We start from the raw sequence: 23,437 nt of genomic DNA, 5'->3' as shown, positions 1-23,437 counted from the left end.
TGATATTTGTCCAATGCAAAGGTTTCCTTTTTCATCATTTCAATGGCCACAGCTGCCCAAAGTTGCGTAACCGAGACCTAATTTGAGCTGTAGTCTGGATAGACGCCCCACCAGGTGGCTTTTCCTTTGATCAGAAGATTCTGCCCATTGTTATCAATGAGACCACATTCTAATGCTTACCTTGAAGAATGGAGTTGATGAGAAGACACTGTTTGGCCTTTTAGCCTCTGTCATGTGACGGCATTAATGACAGCTGCCATGATGAGCTATTACTTTAATATGACCTTGACCTTAAGAGGTGCTTTATTTGCTAGTTGTGGTGAAACAGTGGAATACACATGTAAAGAACATGCATATGATATTGCTGTAAATAGAAAAGAGATGGAATTTTCCTGCTTTGTTACTCCCGTCAAACCTCTTCGGCAGCACCTCCCAAACCCGCGACCTCTTCCACCTAGAAGGACCAGGGCAGCAGGCGCATGGGAACACCACCACCTCCAAGTTCCCCTCCAAGCCACACACCATCCTGACTTGGAAGTATATCGGCCGTTCCTTCATCGTTGCTGGATCAAAATCCTGGAGCTCCCTCCCTAACAGCACTGTGGGAGCACCTTCACCACACGGACTGCAGCGGTTCAAGAAGGCGGCTCACCACCACCTTCTCAAGGGCAACTAGGGACGGGCAATAAATGCTGCCCTTGCCAGCCACGCCCACATCCCACGAACAAATTAAAAAAAACTTGCACCTGTCTCAACATTCTATCAGTGTAGCCACCTGGCATCATATGGCAGGTCTAATCGGTAACATTTCTGTAACAAACTAATCAGTGATGCAACCTTTTTTTTGGCCACTTGCCTTCAGTCGGTTTGCAGCATTCTATCCATCTGGGCAAAACACAATCTGGATAACAGTCGGTAATTTTCCTGCTGACACGTTGAGTTGCAGAGTTCCAGCTTCCTGCAGCCAGAGGAAGTCTGTTGGCGGTGCTGCAACAGCCCCTGACCACAAAGACCGAAAGGGCCTGTGACTGCTCAAAGTCATTCCATGGTGCGACGTTCAGAGTTGTGCACTGGCTGCTCCGTAGAAGAGCTGATTCCTCCTCATGGTCACCACATCTAGCTCTTTATGTACAGAGCCCTTGGCCTCAATCTTGTGCAAGCTTACAATACAACCAGACTGATAGCTGCAATATAACGTGGATAAATGCGAGGTTATCCACTTTGGTGTCAAAAACAGGAAGGCAGATTATTATCTGAATGGCAATAGATTGGGAGAAGGGGAAGTGCAACGAGACCTGGGTGTCCTTGTGCACCAGTCGCTGAAGGTAAGCATGCAGGTGCAGCAGGCGGTTAAGAAGGCAAATGGTATGTTGGCCTTCGTAGCAAGTGGGTTCGAGTACAGGAACAAGGATGTCTTGCTGCAGTTGTACAGGGCCTTGGTGAGACCACATCTTGAGTATTGTGTGCAGTTTTGGTCGCCTTATCTGAGGAAGGATGTTCTTGCCATGGAGGGAGTTCAGCGAAGATTCACCAGGCTGATACCTGGGATGGCAGGAATGATGTATGAGGAGAGAGTGGGTCGATTAGGCTTATACTCGCTGGAGTTGAGAAGAATGAGAGGGGATCTCATTGAAACTTATAAAATTCTAACAGGACTAGAGAGACTAGATGCAGAAAGGATGTTCCCGATGGCGGGGGAGTCCAGAACCAGGGGTCACAGTCTAAAGATAAGGGGTAGGCCATTTAGGACTGAGATGAGGAGGAATTTCTTCACCCAGAGAATGGTGAACCTGTGGAATTCTCTACCACAGAAGGCAGTTGAGGCCAATTCATTAAATATATTCAAGAAGGAGTTAGATATATTTCTTAAGGCTAAGGGGATCAAGGGATATGGGGAGAAGGCAGGGACAGGGTACTGAATTTGGATGATCAGCCATGATCTCATTAAATGGCGGAGCAGGCTCGAGGGGCCGAATGGCCTACTCCTGCTCCTATCTTCTATGTTTCTATGTTTCTATCGTGGTTTCTTTGTGGGTGTCTACAGTTCCAGTGGTTAAGCCACTCCAGGATGTCTAGTGTTGTCCTTATGTATCATTACAGTCAAAATGCTACTGAATCACTATGACCTCTGTGGATCCTTGCTACACTCTGGACTAAAATTATTGGCATCTCTTTAATTTTAAGATTATGAAAGAGCAATATATGTACATAAGTAATTAATTATACACAGATTAATATTTTAATTAAAAACTCATGACAGTTTACTCAATCGCAATCATTATTTTAGGATATGCTTGACTTTCATTTCAAACGCTTTAGACTTTGCATTCTAACTGGGTCCATCCCTCTAAGTTTATTTACATTCATTCTCAGGATTTGGCCATCGCTGGCAAGGCCAGCATTTATCGACCATCCCTAATTGCCCTTGAGAAGGTGGTGGTGAGCAGCCTTCTTCTTGAACCGCTGCAGTCCGTGAGGTGAAGGCACTCCCACAGTGCTGTTAGGGAGGGAGTTCCAGGATTTTGACCCAGCGACGATGAAGGAACGGCCGATATATATCTCCACGACATGAAGGTTGTTGTGTCTGTACCTTTCTACCTAGACACAATTTAGAACTCAGAACTCAGAGATTCAAACATGAAGTGCTTTATTCAAAAAGAAGGTTCTGGAGAGAACCGAACAAAGAGAGCTACAACTTAACCAAGAGAACAACCCCAACCATTTATCTGCTGTGACAGTGCCACCGCAGGTGGGAGGAGAACACACAATACATAACAAAGGTGTGTGACTTGGTGGGGAGGTGATGATGTTCCCAGGTGCCTGCTGCCCTCGTCCTTCTAGGTGGTGGAAGTCGTGGGTTTGGGAGGCGTTGCTGGGAAATTGCGCCAACCTGAAGAACTATCTCACCATCTCCTCCACAGGAGCCAACGATTGTAGGACAGTGAGCCTCCTCCATGTTGAGAGATTGCCAGCTGAAATCAATTCCTTCTTGTAAAACCACTTGGCCACGTTCTGCAGTCATCCCCACCTTGTATCATTTTGTAAATCACAATGAATAATTTTGACCATTTTTCTCCCATTCACTACGACGTTTACTGATTGTACATCCTGAGCCCAAATATGACTTCATGGCATTTCACTCCTTCATCCTCCAACATCTATCTCTGACATATCATCCCGACTTCTTTATTACTTCCATTTGCTATAGCTTACAAGCGAGAGGAAAGATGTGAGTCTCATTTGCAAAGGTCAAGCGGCTCAATTCTAAGTTGTCAAGATCTTTAATTTGCATAATTGAAACTTGTATTTAATTGGACAGCTAAACCTACTGCTCTGGTTTCTGCCACTGGGCCAAAGCAGTTATCAAACACAGCAGGAACTCGGAAACTGCCTTTTGAAATTGTCGGCTAAGTTGTGATTCTACCATCAGATTTTCCCATCTAGTTCCACTTGTGAAGCACCTTGAGACCATTTTTTTTAATTGATGTTAAAGGTGCTAAATAACTGCAGGTTATTGCTGCTGAAAAATAGTCTATAGCACCTTTCACAACCACCAGACGTCCCAAAGCGCTTAACAGCCAATGAAGTACTTTTTGATGTGTAGTCACTGTTGTGATGTAGGAAACGCAGTAGCCAATTTGCTCACAGCAAGCTCCAGAAACAGCAATGTGATAATGGGAGCTAAATTCGGTTGATTTGCGCCTCCCATTAGCGCCCTAGAGGACGCTAATGGGGCACAAATCAACTAGCGCCTGGGCGCGGCGCTGCTAATGCCTCCCGCGAAATTCAATGGGAGGTTAGCAGTGGCGCTAACCGTTAGCACCGTGCGGTGCTGCGCCGCTGGCGATGACATCATCGCCGTGCGCAGCACCCCGGCTGTAATATTGGGTGGCGCCCCCCCGACTTACCTACGGATGCTATGTCCGCCGGGGTCGAGGGGGCCTACCTGCGGCTGGGGCGGCGCTAGTTAAAGGGGAGGTGGCGGGCGGCCATTTTTGTTGCTGGCCGCCTGCCAGTACCTGCCCCCATTGCTGTTCCTGGCTCCTGTGAAGTCCCCCCGCAGGGTGCCTGCTGCTCTCTTTGAGCCCGGCACCCCTCTTGAGTGCCGGGCTCATTTGCCGGCACTCGCAATCCCTGGTGGCCCAGCTGGGTGCCGGGACGCGCTGCGCCAGGCCTCTCCCATTTAATAAGGGGACGAAGGCCTGCAGTACCGTGGCACGTAACGCCGCGATATTGGCTCGCAGCACCCCAGCGCTCCTCCCTCTCAGGCCGCTACCTGGGAAAATCGGCCACGGGGGCGCTAAGGCGCTACCCAATTTTTACCCTAATCTGTTTTAATGATGTTGATTGAGGGATAAATATTGGCCAGGAATCCAGGGATAACTCCCTTGCTCTTCATTGAAATAGTGCCATGGGATCTGACATGAGTCAACTGAGCGGCCTGCGGGTGGCGCTGTCCAGGGAGAGTATAAATACTCAGGCACGGGCCCAGCTAGCGCAGGACAGTCTTAACAGGAACTAGTAAAACAGTTGATTAAAGCTTTGTTTAATGCTTAGACCAAGTGCCTAGTAGTTTTCTTATGTCAGGATCTTTTACGTCTACCTGAGAGAGCAGACGGGGCCTCGGTTTAATGTCTCATCCAAAAGACGGCACCTCCGACAGTGCAGCACTCCCTCAGTCAGCCTCGATTATACACTCAAGTCCCTGGAGTGGGACTCTGAACCCACATCCTTCCAACTCAAAGGCAAGGGTGCTACCAACTGAGCCACCTCTGACCCTGTTGTCGGAATAAGGTAAATGCTTCAAGTGGAGCGTTGAGAAAGGGATTCCCCAGAAGGTCCTCTGTTGTAGGCTGGGACAGACTGACCATATGGGAGATTTCCTGAGTGTCCCCTTGAATGGTTCCATAGCACCATATTACCGACACCCACCCATTCCACCCCCCTTTTCTCGTGAGAACCCAGTGCCCTTTTGAGAGAGCCAGTCCACCCCTGGCTGTAGGTGAATTTTGACAAAGTGTCCCGGAGCTTAGACTTTGGAGCAGGTTCAAGATTAAGCTGAGATCTTTTTGGGGAAGTGTAGAGCATAATGTTCATCTGCAGGGTTTTTTCCCCCTCTTTTTTTGGGTGAAGATACCGCTATCCCGGTGGCTTAGTGTATAAGTCCACCCTGTGGTGTGGCACAGAGCCATGCACAACAGAAGGTCCCAGGTTTAATGGCCGGTCGGTGCTGAGTTAATGGATCTCATACAGGCAGTTGTTGGGGCATTGTAATTGGCCTCAGAGACACTGGGCAAGATGGGGAAGAAAACCCAGGAGGGTTTCCGCTTCTGACTGTTATTCAGCTTCTTGGTGGGAACTGCATATGTGTGGACATCGAGTGAGGAGAGGATCAAGCTTGATTGTGATCCTCCCATGGTTAAACAGCCCACTGACACTCGGAGCTGAATTTTTCTCTGCGGTTCCACTGGGAAAAATTCCGCAAATGCTGGAGTAAGTGGAGGAGACATCTTAAAAAGGGGTAGAAGGGCCTGAATATTTTTTTTAAAATAAAGGCTCTACATGAGCCAATTGGCTGGGAAGAAGAGGCAAGGAGGGTAGAAATTTGCCTTTCACGGCAGCGCATAATCGGTGGGCATCACACTGGCCACCTGTTATACACTCCACCCGATATTCAGTTTCCACTGACTTCAACAGAACTAAATATCAGATTGGGCAGATAGCAGGTGGCCGATGAGGTCGTGCCCAAGCCGAATTTCTACCACAAGGGGTTTTAGGGGAGGGAAAGGAGCCCAGTACCAGCTTCTCTTCCTCCAGCGTTCTGCTGTGGGGTTCTGCTGCTGCCCTAAAGCCTACCGGAACCCCTCGACTGGGGGTTCATGGGGGGTGTGGTGGGGGGGTGCGGTGGGCGGGGGTGAGTGGTGGTCGGTGGTGGTTAGTGGCGGCCGGGGCTGTAAAGAGAGAATTTGGGTGAGTGCCTGAGAGCCACCTGCCCTCCATCATTTACATGTGGCTGGGCAGTCTGGTCTAGGCTGGGTGACTTCCATTCTGGCGTGGGATGGGAGGGCAATCCAGGTTGGCAGTGTTAAGGATGGGGATGTGGATTTAGGCCTCCTTGTCCGTTTTTTGTGTTCCCCCCTCAGTTTCCCGCTGCCGTTCTGCCTGATTTGAGGAAGTCAGGCAGATGAAAATCCGGCCCTCAGTGTCCCGGCTCCCACGTGAGGCTGTGCCTTGGGTGAGCTACAGGGCAGCTGCTAGAGTCTGAAGCACAGAGATCAGCGGAAAAGGGGAGAAAATGGGAACAAAAAAAAGCTGAGCTTGTGGTATACAAGGCTAAAAGGTTCAATTGCGATGATTTTAAATAGGAAATGGGAGGTGGTTGTGGTTAGTCACGTCAGGCTGATTTAAGCCTAGATTCCTGTTACTGGCTTTGTGTCTGCTGCTCCATGTTGAAATAAAAAAAAACATTATTTATTATGTAATAAGGATTTGCTGCCATTGGATTCAGTACAAAGGGAAATCTATAATCTTAGCACTTTTAGCATATACAGGCTTACAGTTCTATAAAAAAAGCTAACTCTTCCCCAGAGGGCAATTAAGGTCCCGTTGCAAGTTTCAGCCATTTTGGCCATTAGCTTTTCGGTTAAACACGAAAATTAATGCGGCGGTGGGGGGGCGGGGGAATAGAAAAATGGATTTGAATCAATACCCCGCCCTTGCTCCACTCTCCAGGTTTGTATTTAAAAAGCACAATGAGAATGAAGTCTGCAGCAAATGACAAGGTAAAACCATCAACAGATAGTTGTAAATAATCTCCCTTAAATTTTTCACAAGCCCCCTCATGTACTTCCATTCTTGTGAGGATGGTCAGACTAGTGTCTGCCCAGTGCCAGTCTGTACCCAGCCACTAAGAGGTGAAGGAGCCATGTGCAGAGGCACTCCCTCTCTCTCCGTCTCTCAAAGACTCCCTCCGCTCGATGCAGCCTCACCCTCGGATGCTTTCGTGCTGCAGACTTGCTCTTTGATACACCCTCCCACACAGACTCCTGCAGTGACGCTCCTCCCCCACAGAATCACTCTCTGCTACTCCCTCTTCCATTGACTCCCCCGCCCAACAGATACACCCTATATTTCCTGCCCCACACAGTCAGCCTCTGATACTCCCTGCTCCTCAAACTCAGCCTCTGATACCATGAGCTCTGCACCTAATGGCGCTCCCTTACTCCATCCCTGAAGACGCCCCCTCAGCTCCTCCCTCCAGGGTCGCCAACCCTCCAGGATTGTCCTGGAGTCTCCAGGGATTAAACGTTAATCTCCTGGACACTACTGCGAGCAGCCCTGGAGAAAAAATCATCAGATCACTAGAAAAAATTGTGATTTTTAAAAGAATTTTCTTTGAGCACTTTTGTTTGTTAGATTGGGGATGGGAAATAATTCTGTTTGACTCAAAAGCGAAATACTGCGGGTACTGGAAATCCAAAAGAAAATGAGAAAATGCTGGAAATACTCAGCAGGTCAGGCAGCATCCGCAGAGAGAGAAACAGAGTTAATGGCCGCGATTTCGCCTTCTGAGCCGGGTCCGTGGTGGGCGATGTCGGCGGCAGGGTGTGACCTCGCTGCTGGCTCCAGCCCGCTCTGTGAAAAGAATTTTACGCTGATTGGGCTTGTTAAGCCCGCCCTGTGCATTTCCCGGCCACTTGAAGCAAGCGGGTCTGATGACGTCACTTGATGACGTTGCTTGATGACGCGTCATCAGCCGGTTTCCTTAAAGGGACCATGCGCAAATTTACTTTGACAGTTGTGCTGTCAGTGTTCTACAGCATTGAGGTGCTGCAAACACTGACAGTGACTGCATAGAGGTGCCCGGCTACACGCAGGCTCTCTCATGACTCCTATATGCTTATGGAGGGAGTCACAGCACACAGGGAGGTTCTCTTCCCTTCCAATGGGTGGAAGAGACCTCCCCAGGAGATCAACGGTTGTACATTGCACAGGAGGGCACGAGCAGGGATGTCTTCAGGAGGACCAGGCTGCAGTGGCACAATCCTTTCAATAATCTCAGTAGATCACGAAATGTTACTGCAAAGCCACACTCAACCTCATCCTGCTGTGCCACTCATCAGATCCTCATCACTCTGCCTTCCCCTCCCTACTCCTGCACATCCTTACTCACACCAACTTACCTTGCACCTCCACCCATCCCTCTCTCTCTACATTATCACTTCCCCATCTCACTAGCCATCCCTCACACTCACCCTCATCCTAGTCCAATCATACCAACTAACAACACACAAGGGTGTTTTAGCCAATGTTCAGGTGAAGTTTCTGTTAATGTGCTGTCAAACATTGAAATCTTTATTTTCAACACTTGCTCACGTACTTGAACAGATTTGTGTGCACCTTTGGAAGTGGCTTAGTGAGTTGCAGTGAATGGTGAGACCTAACGGTACCCCCTGCAGTGGTGAGGAGTGTGAAAGGAATGGCTTGTGCATTGTAGGAAAGCTTTATGGTGTTGGTGTGGGGTGGTGCCAACCTGGTGCATCATGTATCAGCCAGGGTGTACAGCGTCAAGTGAAGTAAATGTGGTCATGGTGAGGCCATCCCTGGTGTCCCGGGCAGCAATGTGGCCGGGTGCTGATATCTTCTGTCCTGTGTGGCACCAGCTGTTTGCGGAGTTGTTGTTGGTGCTGCTGGTGTTGGGGCTGATCGTGGTGGGATTCTGAGGACCAAGCTGAGATTTTTTTCAAGGGCAACGATATGGATGGAATAGATGGCAGGTGAGGATGAGATGACAGAAGCGATCTGTCGATGGTGCGAGAGGTTGTTCCAATGAGGTGGCACTGGATTGCAAGTTTGCGCCAAACACTTGCAACCTGCATAAAGCTGAATCTGTCTTCCAAATGCAGTAAGTAACAGCTTCCAACCTTGGAAAGTGAACAGCTGTGAGATGGGAGCTTTTATAGCACATTTGCAGCTGTCGAGTTAGTAAATCATCCCAAGATGACACAACACCCGAGCTCCTTACCTGACGTGATCCCCGGGCAGTGGGGAAGCTGTTGGCAAACTCTAAAAATCTAAAGGTGAGCTTAAAATACTAGTTAATTGCCTCTTAACAATCTCTCTAATGATCTAAATTGCCTCCCCCACCGCTTGGTGTTGGGCCTGTTCAGCGATGACAGACCCGACATCTGGGAGACTAGTGTGGAGGTGGGTTGACAGCGGGTTCCCTACCTGCTTTCAAAAAAAAAAAATGTTTTCCCAGCCGACCCTCCTCCAAACGCTGACCCCCACCCCCCCCCCCCACCGAAAAATTTCCCCCCACGTTTCAGGTCGTTCTGATGAAAGGTCATCGACCTGAAACATTAACTCTGTTTCTCTCTCCACAGGTGCTGCCTGACCTGCTGAGTGTTTCCAACATTTTCTCTTTTAATGTCTATTTGACTGACAGACAAGTACAGGTACACTATCCCTTATCCGAAAGCCTTGGGACCAGCTGAGTTTCGGTTTTCGGAATTTTTCGGATTTCAGAAGGTATTATTATAAGACTGGGAAATTTGTATTTAATATAAATTTTAAAAGTTCAGGCTACCTCTTGCGACTGTTCCGTGTCTCATTCCCCTTCCTGCTTCTCTGGAAAGCCGGATATCGGCTGACTCCTACTAAGCTGGCCCGCAAATCAGGTCGGGGGTCGGGTGGGGGGGGAGAGAAGAATATCGGACGGGCCGTGGTTCAGGTAGGGGGGGGTCGGTCGGGGGGATAAAAGAATATCGGACGGGCTGTGGTTCGGGTCGGGGTTCGGGTCGGGTCGGGTCAGGCAGAAAAGAATATCGGACAGGTCGGGGGGGGGAGAAAAGAATATCGGACGGGCCGCGGTTTGGGTCGGGTGGGTGGGGAGAAAAGAATATCGGACGGGCCGCTGCAGCTATCGGACGGGCCGCTGTATTGTTGGGTTCACTCTCCCGGTACCTCCTTCACACTGCCCGGCTCGGCCTGCAATCTCCTACCCAGGAGGGAACTCTGTGACCCTCTGCCCTGCTCAGCGTAAGTCGTGCGCCACTCTGGTCATGTCGTGCGCACGACTTACGCTGAACGAAAAAACTTTTGGTTTTTAGAGGTTTTCGGTTTTCGGAAGTTCGGATAAAGGATAGTCTACCTGTACCATTCAATCGCGTAATGAAGTGACTTAAATGCAACTTTACGGTGCAACTTAAAATTAAAGGGTTAACGCCCTCTGTTAAAATTGTGGCATCTCTGTCACCTTGCTGTTGCCACTAATTTCTAAAAAGAAAGTAAGACTAGCATTGATACAGCACCTTTCATGAGTTCGAGACGTCTAAAGCGCTTTATAGCCAATGAAGTACTTTTGAAGTGTTGTCACTGTTGTAATGTAGGAAACGCGGCAGCCAATTTGCGCACAGCAAGCTCCCACAAACAGCAATGCAATAACGACTAGATTATCTCTTTCAGTGATGTTGGTTGAGGGAAAAATATTGGCCAGGACACCAGAGAGACCTCCCCTGTTCTTCTTTGAAATAGTGCCATGGGATCTTATACATCCACCTGTGAGGGCAGACGGGGCCTTGGTTTAACGTCTCATCCGAAAGTTGACACCTCCGCCAGTACTGCACTGAAGTGTCGGCCTAGATTATGTGTTCAATTTTCTGGAGTGGGAGTTGAACGCACTCGTGGTTACTACAACAAAAACAACAACAACTTGCATTTATATAGCTCCATTAACATAGTAAAAGATCCCAAGGCGCTTCACAGGAGCGATTATCAATCAAAATCTGACACCGAGCCACATAAGGAGATATTAGGGCAGATGACCAAAAGTTTGGTCAAAGACGTAGGTTTTAAGGAGCGTCTTAAAGGAGGAGAAAGAGGTAGAGCGAGGCGGAAAGGTTTAGGGAGGGAATTCCAGAGCTCAGGGTTTAGGCAGCTGAAGTCGTTATTGCAAAGGTGGAGCGATGAAAATCAGGGATGCGCAAGAGACCAGAATTTAAGGAGTGCAGAAATCTCGGAGGGTGGTAGGGCTGGAAGAGGTTATGGAGATAGGGAGGGGCGAGGCCAAGGAGGGATTTGAAAACAAGGATGAGAAATTTAAAATCGAGGCGTGGCCAGATTGGAAACCAGTGTAGGTCAACAAGCACAGGGGTAACAAAGGGACTTCAGCTCCCCATGTGTAAACAAAATGAAAACACATTCTGTCATAAAATTCTAAATATGAGACTCTCAGTATAGTTTTCTTTAATTAAGCAAAGCTCGTCATCAGTCCAACTCCACTCCCTAATTTACTTCCAAATCTTGGTAATTTTGTAAGTACAATGGCAGGAGTGCTCAAATAAAGCCAGTGAATGCATTCACGCCAGCAAACATCCTCCTTATCTCAAATAAATGATTGCAAATTAATCTTGAAGAAAATCAAGCTTCGTATAACAGTTGGACATGCTCCAGAAATTTCCGTTGATGAAAATATAACGTTTTTAAAGGTGGCATTTCATCATCTTCTTGGTTAGACGTAACTAAAATGAAACAGAAAATGCTGGAAATACTCAGCTGGTCAGGCAGCATCTGTGGAGAGAGAAACAGAGTTAACGTTTCAGGTTGATGACCTGAGCTCTTTGGGTAAAAATGCTAAATGAATACACTTGTAACCAAGACTCTCAGAAACCATCAGCTCATCTTAAAGCTTCTTCTGCCTTAGGTTTGTGTGTAACCAACAGCGACAGAAAGTAACATCTGAGGGATTGATTCTGACAGGCTCATATCCTGCCCTCCAACCAATCTGATTGATTCGAACAGCCTCCAGCCCCAAGGCTTAACTAACCCTATGGGTTCTAACATCCTCCAGGCCCACCATCTGACCAACCCGGTTGGTTGACTCTGACAACCTTCAGCCCCGGTGAAAAACATGGATCGATTTAACTGAAATGTGAACAGGCTGCCACGTTGTTGAAATACTGACTGTCATCTTAAGACACTGATGAGTTGTATACACCTCCTGAACATGTCACGCCTCTGCCTAACACCTCCGGTACAATTTATACGATCGCAAAATACTGCGGATGCTGGAAATCCGAAATAACAACAGAAAACGCTGGAAAAACTCTGCAGGTCAGGCAACATCCGTGGGGAGAGAAACAGAGTTAACGTTTCAGGTCGAAGACCCTAGGGTCTTCGACCTGAAACGTTAACTCTGTTTCTCTCTCCACGGATGTTGCCTGGCCTGCTGAGTTTTTCCAGCGTTTTCTGTTGTTATTTCGGTACAATTTATATCTCTGTTCAGCACCTCGTATACATAGCAGGCGTGTGCCTAGAAGGCTTCTGGCCAGCACCTCCTGTACATATAAAAGCCTCTGCCCAGCAGGAGCCTGTCCAGCAACTCCTAGACACAGCGTACCTTAGCTCAGCACCTCCTATTAACAACCCAAACAATATCAGGAGCTTGACACAGAGAGACCTGCAGATGCAAGTCGACTTTCTCCCAGTCTTTAGTGTAGTATGTTGATGTGCCAGTGAATCACACGATAAAAAAAATAACACTTCTGTGAAGTAAAATGCGAAGTGGTTCATCCTTTCAGCTATAAAAACACTGTCCGGGTTTTGCGAGCATGATATGAAATGATTTTTGATAGTGGCAGAGGTGTAGTGGAAACATCATCGACCACCTGAGGTTCTTATCACCAGACTGATACCTGGGATGGCAGGAGTGACGTATGAGGAGAGATTGGGTCGATTGGGCTTATACTCGCTAGAGTTTAGAAGAATGAGAGGGGATCTCATTGAAACTTATAAAATTCTAACAGGACTAGAGAGACTAGATGCAGGAAGGATGTTCCCGATGGCGGGGGAGTCCAGAACCAGGGGTCACAGTCTAAAGATAAGGGGTAAGCCATTTATGACAGAGATGAGGAGGAATTTCTTCACCCAGAGAGTGGTGAACCTGTGGAATTCTCTACCACACAAGGCAGTTGAGGCCAATTCATTAAATATATTCAAGAAGGAGTTAGATATATTTCTTAAGGCTAAAGGGATCAAGGGATATGGGGAGAAAGCAGGGACCGGGTACTGAATTTGGATGATCAGCCATGATCTCATTGAATGGTGGAGCAGGCTCGAGGGGCCGAATGGCCTACTCCTGCTCCTATCTTCTATGTTTCTATGTTTCTTATGGGACAATTAATTTAAAAGCTGCAGCCTGCCGAATGGGAGAGCAGCATGACTTGGGTGCAGCCAATTTTAACTTCCATGTGCTGCTCCCTCTGGTGGCCAGACCAAAGACTGTGGGGTAAAAGGGTTTGAATGGCAGATAACCAATAAACCCTGCAACTAAACACCCATCCTTTTTTTCAATAAAAAAGCATCCTTTCACCTGCCACTTCCTAAAAAAAGCTTCCAGCTAAGAACAACGTGTTTCCTGGTTGTCACTGAAGGACACAGACTTCGCAAAGATTTGTGAACCCTGGGTTAGTAAAACCAGGAAACTTATCTTGAGCAGGAAGCTTTGTAGGAAGTGACAGGTGTTTGTTGTTTAAAAACAGTGTTCTATTTAAACTACAAATAGCAAATAAAATGGAGTGTCAGTCCCTGCAGTATACAACAGCACTCAGATGAAGGGTGAGCTGTAATTAGGTTTTGATTACAGCATATTCTAAAATGCAAACCTGGAATTCCCCATTGATGTATTAATTATGAATAATGCTTCAGCTTTTCACTCATTTGAAGATTAATTGTACTTCATTGTTTGTTACAAGAGTAATAATGAGAACAAATATTGAACTATGAAAACATTTTGTTCAATTCCATTCCAATCAATTCAATCCTACTTGTGGGAAAACTGTGAATCCTGAATGTGAAAAGGATTTCTTAGTCTTCATTTTCATCTGGCATAATGATGTCCCGTTTCCTTTTGCAATTGCGTTTATTATATTGCTGAATCTCAGTTCTCTGTTCAATGAGCCTTGTACATACCTGAATCTCTGCTCCGTGTATGTGGTAGGTTCCAGGTGAGGGTGGTGTCAAGCCGAGATTTGATGTCCGAATATTGTCCAGTCGCCTGCTGAAGCTCACTGTCCAGGCTCACGGGTGAAGAATGGGGAATTGATAGGGTCCATGAAGAGAAACTATTTCCGCTGGTTGGGGAGTCCAGAACTAAGGGGCAGAGTCTAAAAATTGGAGCCAGGCCTTTCAGGAGTGAAGTTAGGAAACACTTCTACACACGAAGGCTGGTGGAAGTTTGGAACTCTCTTCCGCAAATGGCAATTGATGCTGGGTCAATTGTTCATTTTAAATCTGAGATTGATAGATTTTTTTTTATGAACCAAAGGTATTAAGAGATTATGGGGCAAAGGTGGGTACATAGAGTTAAGTCACAGATCAGCTATGTTCTCATTGAATGGTGGAACAGGCTCGAGGGGCTAAATGGCCTCCTGTCCCTACGTTAATTGTGGCAAATTGAGCAAGGTGCCAGAGGAGGTCCAGTGCCAGTGGAACGGTATCCGAGCAAAGAGCCAGTGCCTTGAAGAGAAGAAGAGAAGGGAACCCTGGGGAGGGGAAAAAACAATCTGCAAGTTCACTGAGTTAATGACCATCTCGTGGTCAGATCTTTTGGCACAACTGTGGTGTTAAGGCTGCTCTCGATTTTTCCATCCATTAAAGGTAACATTAATGGACAGAAAATCTTGGGACGCTTGCCTGCCATTCCCTGATACGGGGCATGGCCAGCGGACGAGGCTCCTTGCCAGCAGCACATAATCATAAAATCTGGCCTTGGAATAAAATCAGAAGTCGTGCTTCTCCTCTCCTGATTGATCTGCCTTTGTTCACCACTCTCCTCATAGCCATTTTCTTCTGCCTGCAAATAATCTAAAACCCTTAAAACTTCCCACGTCAGCTGTGCAGCTCGGCACCAAATCCATCAACGTGATGAAACGGGACTCAAATAGTAATGATCCCGTACAAAGGGGGTGGATATGGGCTCTGCTTCCTGATTTCTCCCACAGTGAGGAACATCTGTGGATGTATTAAATGGGGGTTGGATACTTAGCGTGAAAGATGGACGGGGGAATCTTGTTTTCATCTCATCATACGTACCTCCGACATGTGTGGTGAAGTTTATAATTGCATCAAATGTATTGATTACATTCACGCACAAAGTATTATTTGATTTGATACAGGAATGGAAACAACTAATGTGGGTTTCGACACCTTCAGAGCTGCAGGCAGAAACCTTCAGACGGGAGAGGAATTCTCCTGAAAATTCATGGTCTGAACAGATTTCTTGTCCACAGCAAGGGTGGAGACAGGTTGAATCTGTTGTGCAATGTTAAGAATGATGTTAATCTAACGGACAGAGACACTTGAGGGCCGATTTTACTGATGCACACTCCTGGCAGGAAGTCGTACACACCGGCCGTGCATGCTGGGAAATTGCAGGCATCCTGCCCACCATTTTCCATCCTTTAAAATTAACGAATAGAAAATCATGGGCAGCATCCCTGCGATTGCCCAATAGGATAAGTGTGGCCGGCCTGCAAAGCTCCCAGTCAGTACTCGACATTCATTACATTTAGGAAGTACTTGGATGTGCACTAGAAGTGCCGTAACCTGCAGGGCTACATGCCAAGAGTTGGAAAGTGGGATTAGACTGGGTAAATCAGCCCAGCCTAAATCGAGTTCAACAATTTCAGATCATAACCTCGGCCCCCATTACATTTTTACTTATTTTTTATCCACACCTTTGTTTTGGCCCTTCCCCCTTTTTTTCTCTCCCACATGGCAGCTGTCTCTCATTCTGCCAGCGCATTTCACACCTAATCTAGAGCCGTCTTTTGTCTCCACTAGTCCTATCACCATCTCGTCTCGTTTTGAATACCTCTTAATGTCTCTTCACTTCTCTTTTGTTCTCTCCCAGCCTGGCCTTTTAATCTATTTAATTTCCTGTGCTTTTTCAGTCTTGACAAAGGGTTTGACCCTGTTACGTCCGTGTAATAATAAGAAAAGGACTGCAGAGAACGGTACAACAGGTGTTTACTCAACGTGGTTCAAACTGCAACTGACTGTATAGATCACTACTCAGGGTTTATATACCGGTACTACAGGATACAGGAGCTGTAAAAAGTAGTTCTCCCCCTTAAAGGTACATACATTACAATTTCTCCCCTTTTAGATTAACAGTACCATAACACTCATTTAACAATTAAATATCAAACTAATTACAATTAACACTTTTAACATGCAACATTAACTGAAAATAGTCTATTTATAAATTCAGTCTTTGGGGAGGCTTCCTGATTCTTTCTGGATAACGCCTTTCCCGAGTGTCTCGCTCTTAGTGCGGAGGCGATTCTAACACCCTGTCGTCAGTTGATTCATCAGCTTCCAATGCTATTGTTTCTGAGGTAGATGCGACCTGTACGTCGGGTTCCTCACCAGGTACGTATGGCCGAGACATGGGGTTGACTCGTTCCTGTGACTCTAGGATCTGGTCAGCATGGCATCTCACAATGTTCTCCCCAACATCCACTGTGTACATTAGTGGCCCCTGCCGTGTGCATATCGTTCCTGGTTGCCATTTCTCTGTTCGGTAGTCGTGGGCCAAGACTGGTTGCCCTACATTGAAGCTCCTTGTTGGCTTCTCATTGATGTGCTGGAATTGCTTACTCTCAACATCTCTTCGTACATTTGGTCTGAGCAAATCCAGATGAGATCTCAACCTTCGGTTAAAGAACATCATGGCCGGGGCCTGGTTGGTGACTGCATGTGTCGCATTTCTGTAGGCTAACAGGAAATTGTCCACCTTATGCTGCAGTGGAATGTCGTCATCGCACATGGCCTTTACTGCTTTTTTAAAGGTTTGTACGAACCTCTCAGCCAATCCATTTGTGGCTGGATGATACGGGGCGGCTGTGTAATGCCTTACCCCATTCCTTTTCATAAATCTTCGAAACTCTTCGGACACAAACTGTGGTCCGTTATCAGAGCAAATCTGCTCTGGCAAGCCATTCCTGGCAAAAATGGTCCGTAGGACTGCAATAGTTTTCTCCGTGGTGGTGGAGGACATTTTGATCACCTCAGGCCATTTCGAGGGCGCATCCACGGCTATTAAAAACATTGAGTCCATGAATGGACCAGCAAAATCAATATGCACCCGTTGCCATGGAGATGAGGGCCACTCCCATGGGTGTAGAGGGGCATGTGGTGGTGCATTTTGGACCTTCTGGCATCCTGAGCAGCTCTTTGTCAGGTCCTCGATTTGCTGATCGATCCCCGGCCACCACACATAAGCCCTAGCAAGGCTTTTCATTTTCACCCCTCCCAGATGACCTTCGTGAAGCTCATTGAGCATTCTCTCCCTTAACTTGGGTGGAATTACCACTCGGGATCCACACATCAAGGTCCCCTGGCATACTGACAGCTGTTCTCTTCTGGATGAGAATGCTGGCAACAGTGAGTCGCCATGTGCTGGCCATCCCTTCACCGTCAAATCATATACCCGAGACAGTGTCGGGTCATTTCGGGTCTCCTTCTCTATACCAGCGTTAGTTACTGGCAAGCATTCAATTATAGTCGAATGAAATATTTCGACAGGATCCACTGCTGGTGCTTCCTCCGCAGTAGGCAGTGGCAGGCGTGATAACCCATCAGCGTTTCCATGCTGTTTCGTGCCCTTATACTCGATTTCATATTGGTGCGCCCCTAGAAAAAGGGACCATCTTTGTAGCCGTTGCACAGTCATCACCGGAACGCCCTTCTTTGGATTAAAGATGGAGACAAGTGGTTGGTGGTCAGTCAGCAAGGTGAACTTCTGCCCGTGCAGATAGTGATTGAACTTTTTCACTCCCCACACTAGGCTGAGGGCCTCCCTGTCAATCTGGGCGTAGTTACGCTCGGCTGAGGTTAGTGACCGAGACGCAAAGGCTACTGGCCTCTCCGAGCCATCTGGGAATTTGTGCGACAGCACTGCTCCAATGCCATAGGGTGATGCATCACATGCCAACCGAATTGCTAGTGCTGTGTTGAAATGAGCCAACACCTCTTTTGATGTGATCAATGCTTTGCTCTTCTGGAAAGCTCGTTTACATTCATCACTCCACTTCCATGGTACCCCCGTTTGCAGTAGGGTGTTCAGTGGGTGTAGTACGGTAGACAAATTCGGCAAGAACTTATGGTAGTAGTTCACCAGCCCGAGGAACGACCTCAGTTGTGACACATTTTCCGGTGCTGGAGCCTTGACTACTGCCTCAATCTTTTCAGGGGACTTATGTAACCCCTCTTTATCAATAACGTGGCCACAATACGAGATCTGCTTCTGGAAAAACTCGCATTTGTGGCGATTAGCTCGGAACCCATATTCCTTCAATCTAGTGAGCACCTGCTCCAGGTTGGCGAGGTGATCACTGTCAAAAAATATATATTCCACTGAGAAGAAAAGGGTGTAAAAGAAAAGACAGCCATCCGCGGCTAAGTAAAGAAATTAAGGATAGTATTCGACTAAAAACAAGGGCATATAAGGCAGCCAAATCTAGTGGGAGGATAGAGGATTGGGAAAACTTTAAAAGACAGCAAAAAATAACAAAAAGATTGATTAAGAAAGGGAAGATAGATTATGAAAGTAAATTAGCAAAAAATATAAAAACAGATAGTAAGAGTTTTTATAGTTATGTAAAAAGAAAAAGGGTGGCTAAAGTAAATGTTGGTCCCTTAGAGGATGAGACCGGGAAATTAATGGTGGGAAATATGGAGATGGCAAAAACACTGAATGAATATTTTACATCAGTCTTTACAGTAGAGGACACTAAGAATATCCCAACACTGGACAAACAGGGGGCTAAAGGGGGGGAGGAGCTAAACACGATCAAAATCACTAAGGAAGTGGTACTCGGTAAAATAATGGGACTCAAGGCGGACAAATCACCTGGACTTGATGGCTTACATCCTAGGGTCTTGAGGGTAGTGGCGGTAGGAATTGTGGATGCATTGGTAATAATTTTCCAAAACTCCCTGGACTCGGCATTGGTCCCGGCAGACTGGAAAACTGCTAATGTAACACCTTTATTTAAAAAGGGCAGTAGACAGAAGGCTGGAAACTATAGACCGGTTAGCCTAACATCTGTGGTAGGTAAAATTTTGGAGTCCATTATTAAGGAGACAGTAACAGGACATTTGGATAATCATAATTTAATAGGACAAAGTCAGCATGGTTTTATGAAGGGGAAGTCATGTTTGACAAATTTGCTGGAGTTCTTTGAGGAAGTAACATATAGGGTGGATAAAGGGGAACCAGTGGACGTAGTGTATTTAGACTTCCAAAAGGCATTTGACAAGGTGCCACACAAAAGATTATTGCTTAAGATAAAAAATCACGGGATTGGGGGTAATATTCTGGCATGGATAGAGGATTGGCTATCTAACAGAAGGCAGAGAGTTGGGATAAATGGTTCATTCTCAGACTGGCAATCAGTAACTAGTGGTGTTCCGCAGGGGTCAGTGCTGGGTCCCCAACTCTTTACAATCTATATTAACGATTTGGAGGAGGGGACCGAGTGTAACATATCAAAGTTTGCAGATGATACTAAGATGGGGGGGAAAGTAGTGAGTGAGGAGGACATAAAAAACCTTCAAAGAGACAAAGACAGGCTAAGTAAGTGGGCAGAGATTTGGCAGATGGAATACAATACTGGAAAGTGTGAGGTTATGCACTTTGGCAGGAAAAATCGTAGAGCAAGTTATTATCTTAATGGCAAGAAACTGGAAAGTACTGAAGTACAAAGGGATCTGGGGGTCCTGGTGCACGAAACTCAAAAGGTTAGTATGCAGGTGCAGCAAGTGATTAAGAAGGCCAATGGAATGTTGGCTTTCATTGCTAGGGGGATAGAATATAAAAATAGGGAGGTATTGCTTCAGTTGTACAAGGTATTGGTGAGACCGCACCTGGAATACTGCGTACAGTTTTGGTGTCCATACTTAATAAAGGACATACTTGCTCTCGAGTCAGTACAAAGAAGTTTCACTCGGTTAATCCCGGGGATGAGGGGATGGACATATGAGGAGAGGTTGAGTAGATTGGGACTCTACTCATTGGAGTTCAGAAGAATGAGAGGCGATCTTATTGAAACATATAAGATTGTGAAGGGGTTGGATCGGGTGGATGCAGGGAAGATGTTCCCGATGACGGGTGAAACTAGAACTAGGGGGCATAGTCTTAGAATAAGGGGCTGCTCTTTCAAAACTGAGATGAGGAGGAACTACTTCACTCAGAGGGTGGTAGGTCCATGGAATATGCTGCCCCAAAAAACTGTAGAAGCTACATCATTACATAAATTTAAAACAGAAATAGACAGTTTCCTAGAAGTAAAGGGAATTAAGGGTTACGGGGAGCGGGCAGGAATTTGGACATGAGTCTAGGTTCGGATCGGTCATGGCCCTGTGGGTAGCGGAGCGGGCCCAGGGGCCGTGTAGCCTGATCCTGCTCCTATTTCGTGTGTCTAATTCTGTTAGATGCAGGAGATGGTTCTGTGATAGTGGATTGGCAGTTAGGATCAGATCAGCCATGATCTTATTGAATGGCGGAGCAGGCTCGAGGGGCCGATTGGCCTACCCCTGCTCCTATTTCTTATGTTCTTATGTTCTTATTTTCGCCCGTGACCAGGATGTCGTCCAAATAACACTGGGACCCTGGAATCCCTTGCAGGACTTGTTCCATTGCCCTTTGCCAAATAGCCGGAGCTGATGCTACCCCGAACACCAGCCGGTTGTATTGGTAGAGACCTTTATGAGTGTTGATCGTGAGGTACTGTTTCGAGGCTTCTTCTACCTCCATTTGCAGGTACGCCTGGGCCAGATCAATCTTAGTGAAACGTTTCCCTCCAGATAGCGAGGCGAAAATATCTTCAATCCGCGGAAGCAGATATTGTACAGTGTGAAGGACTGGGTTCACTGTCACCTTAAAGTCCCCACAGATGCGAACCTTCTTTGGTTCCCCAGGCATATTACTCAACGACCTCTTCGTTACAGGAACGATGGGTGTAGCCCACTCGCTCCAGTCCACTTTGGACAGTACTCCTGAACGTTCCAAACCTTCCAGCTCTGCTTTGATGGCTGGGCGGATCGCAAAAGGTACCGGTCTGGCCTTAAAAAACTTTGGGCTTGCATTTTCCTCTATTTTGATCATCGCTGTTATGCCTTTTAGTGTTCCGAGTCCCTGCTGGAACACTTCTTGTGCGTCAGTTAGCATTTTTGACAGTCGTCCAGGTGTGACGTTGTCATCCTTTTTGGCATCTACAGTCAGTGCTTGTATGGAATGCCAATCTAGCTGTATCTTCCGGATCCATTCACGTCCTAGTAGTGGTGGTCCTCCATCTGGCAATACATATAGGTCCATTTTTGATGTTTCCTTGCCGTTATATATAACGTTCACCCTTATTTTTCCTTTGGGGTAGACTTTTTGCCCCGTGTACGTCTTCAAGACAATCTTTGTATCTCTCAAGGGTATATGTGAGAATAGCCGCTTGTAGTCCCTTCGGTTTATGACTGTTAGGGCTGATCCTGTGTCCAATTCCATTTTCACTTGGACTCCAGCTATCTTGAGCGTGACCCAGATAGTTTGGTGATCCTCCGTTTTGATCACATTGTGTAGTTTCAGACAACCCAGCTCCTTGCTTCCGGAGTCTGTATCACTCTTCTGTTCGTCTGAACTACTCTCCGTCACCTTATGTACCTTCTTGTACTTCTCCTGTGGAGACTTCTTGCTGCTGGTTTTCTTTCCCGACCTGCAGACTCTTGCTATGTGTCCTACTTTTCCACACTGTCTGCACACTTTGTCCTTGAACCAGCAATCATTATGGTCGTGTGTTGTTCTGCCGCAGTGATAGCACTTCACTGTTCCGTATGACATTTCATTTGTGCCATATTCTTGCGGTCTCCATTGTATCTCTGCAGCGCCCCGTGCTGCTGCTTCGTGTGATACTGCAATGCTGAAAGCCTTGTCCAGCGTAAGATCCTTTTCTGATAGAAGCCGTTTCTGGGTTCCTTCACTTTGAAGCCCACACACAAACTTGTCCCTTAAAGTATCTGCTAGTCCCATTCCAAACTGGCAGTGTTTCGATAGCTTGCGCAGTTCCGGTAAATACTCAGCATTACTTTCATCTTTATGCTGGTTCCTTTTGTGAAACTTAAATCTTTCTGCTATCAGCAGCGGTGTGGGGTTTAAGTGGACCTGTGGGATTGACACTATGTTTTCAAAATCCTTTTCTACTGGCTTCTCTGGGGTTACTAGGTTTCGTAGTAAGCCATACGTTTTTGCACCCATTGAATTCAACAATACCAGCGCTTTCTTGTCATCTGGCACTTCATTCGCCTTGCAGTATACTTCTATGCGTTCGACATATGTCGTCCAATCTTCGACTTCATTGTCGAACGCTGTGATACTGCCACTCTTCGGCATTTTTGGATGTGGTTAGGCTGGCTTAAAATGGCGTCTCCCATGCTTTCCTTTCTTCCCCGCTGCAGCTTAAAATGGCGTCTCCCGCGCTGCTGCCAACGCCGCTCTCGGCGATCCTTGTGGCAAATGGTGATGCCCTGTGGGTTTCGTGCGCTGCTCCTGCGCTGCTGCCAATGCCGCTCTCTGCGGTCCTCGTGGCAATGGCAGTGCCTCGCGTTTTCCTGCGCGCCTCTCTCCCCCGTTGACGCTGCTCGGCCCTTGACCACCGGCTGTGCTCTGCTCTCTCTCGTCTCTCTCCCCCGTTGACGCCGCTCGGTCCTGAACACCGGCTGCACCCTGTGCGCTCTGCCCTCTCTCTCTCCCCCGTCGACGCTGCTTGGCCTTTTTCTGTGCCGCTTGGTCGGGCTCTAGCCCATCACTGTCCGGGAAGGGTCTGCGCAGTACCTGTTGCCAGCCCGTTTCGCTGGACCACCGTGACTGGAAAGCCAAGCCTGGCTCTCGACAGCCTCCCCTGCGATGCTCAAATCTCCGCTGGATGACTGGGCGGTTGCCCGTGGTCGATGCCCGTGCATTTGGACTCGACCTTCTTCCACTGTTCTCCAGGAGCGAATCCCTGGGAGGTGATGCAGAGTTGCAGGTAGGTTCGAATCTGCTCGTCGCCACTGTTACGTCCGTGTAATAATAAGAAAAGGACTGCAGAGAACGGTACAACAGATGTTTACTCAACGTGGTTCAAACTGCAACTGACTGTAAAGATCACTACTCAGGGTTTATATACAGGTGTGGTCACTGCCGGTACGACAGGATACAGGAGCTGTAAAAAGTAGTTCTCCCCCTTAAAGGTACATACATTACAGACCCGAAACGTTCACTCTATTTTTTCTCCACGGATGTTGCCTGGCCTGCTGAGTTTTTCCAGCATTTTCTGTTGTTATTTAGGCTGGGTAGCTCTATTTCAGCCGGCACAGACATGATGGGCCGAACGGCCTCCTTCTG

Source organism: Somniosus microcephalus, chromosome 17, assembly GCF_052327205.1.
Source record: "Somniosus microcephalus isolate GS21.2 chromosome 17, FLI_Smic_1.0, whole genome shotgun sequence".
Taxonomy (NCBI): domain Eukaryota; kingdom Metazoa; phylum Chordata; class Chondrichthyes; order Squaliformes; family Somniosidae; genus Somniosus; species Somniosus microcephalus.
Note: the sequence above shows the minus strand (reverse complement) of the source record.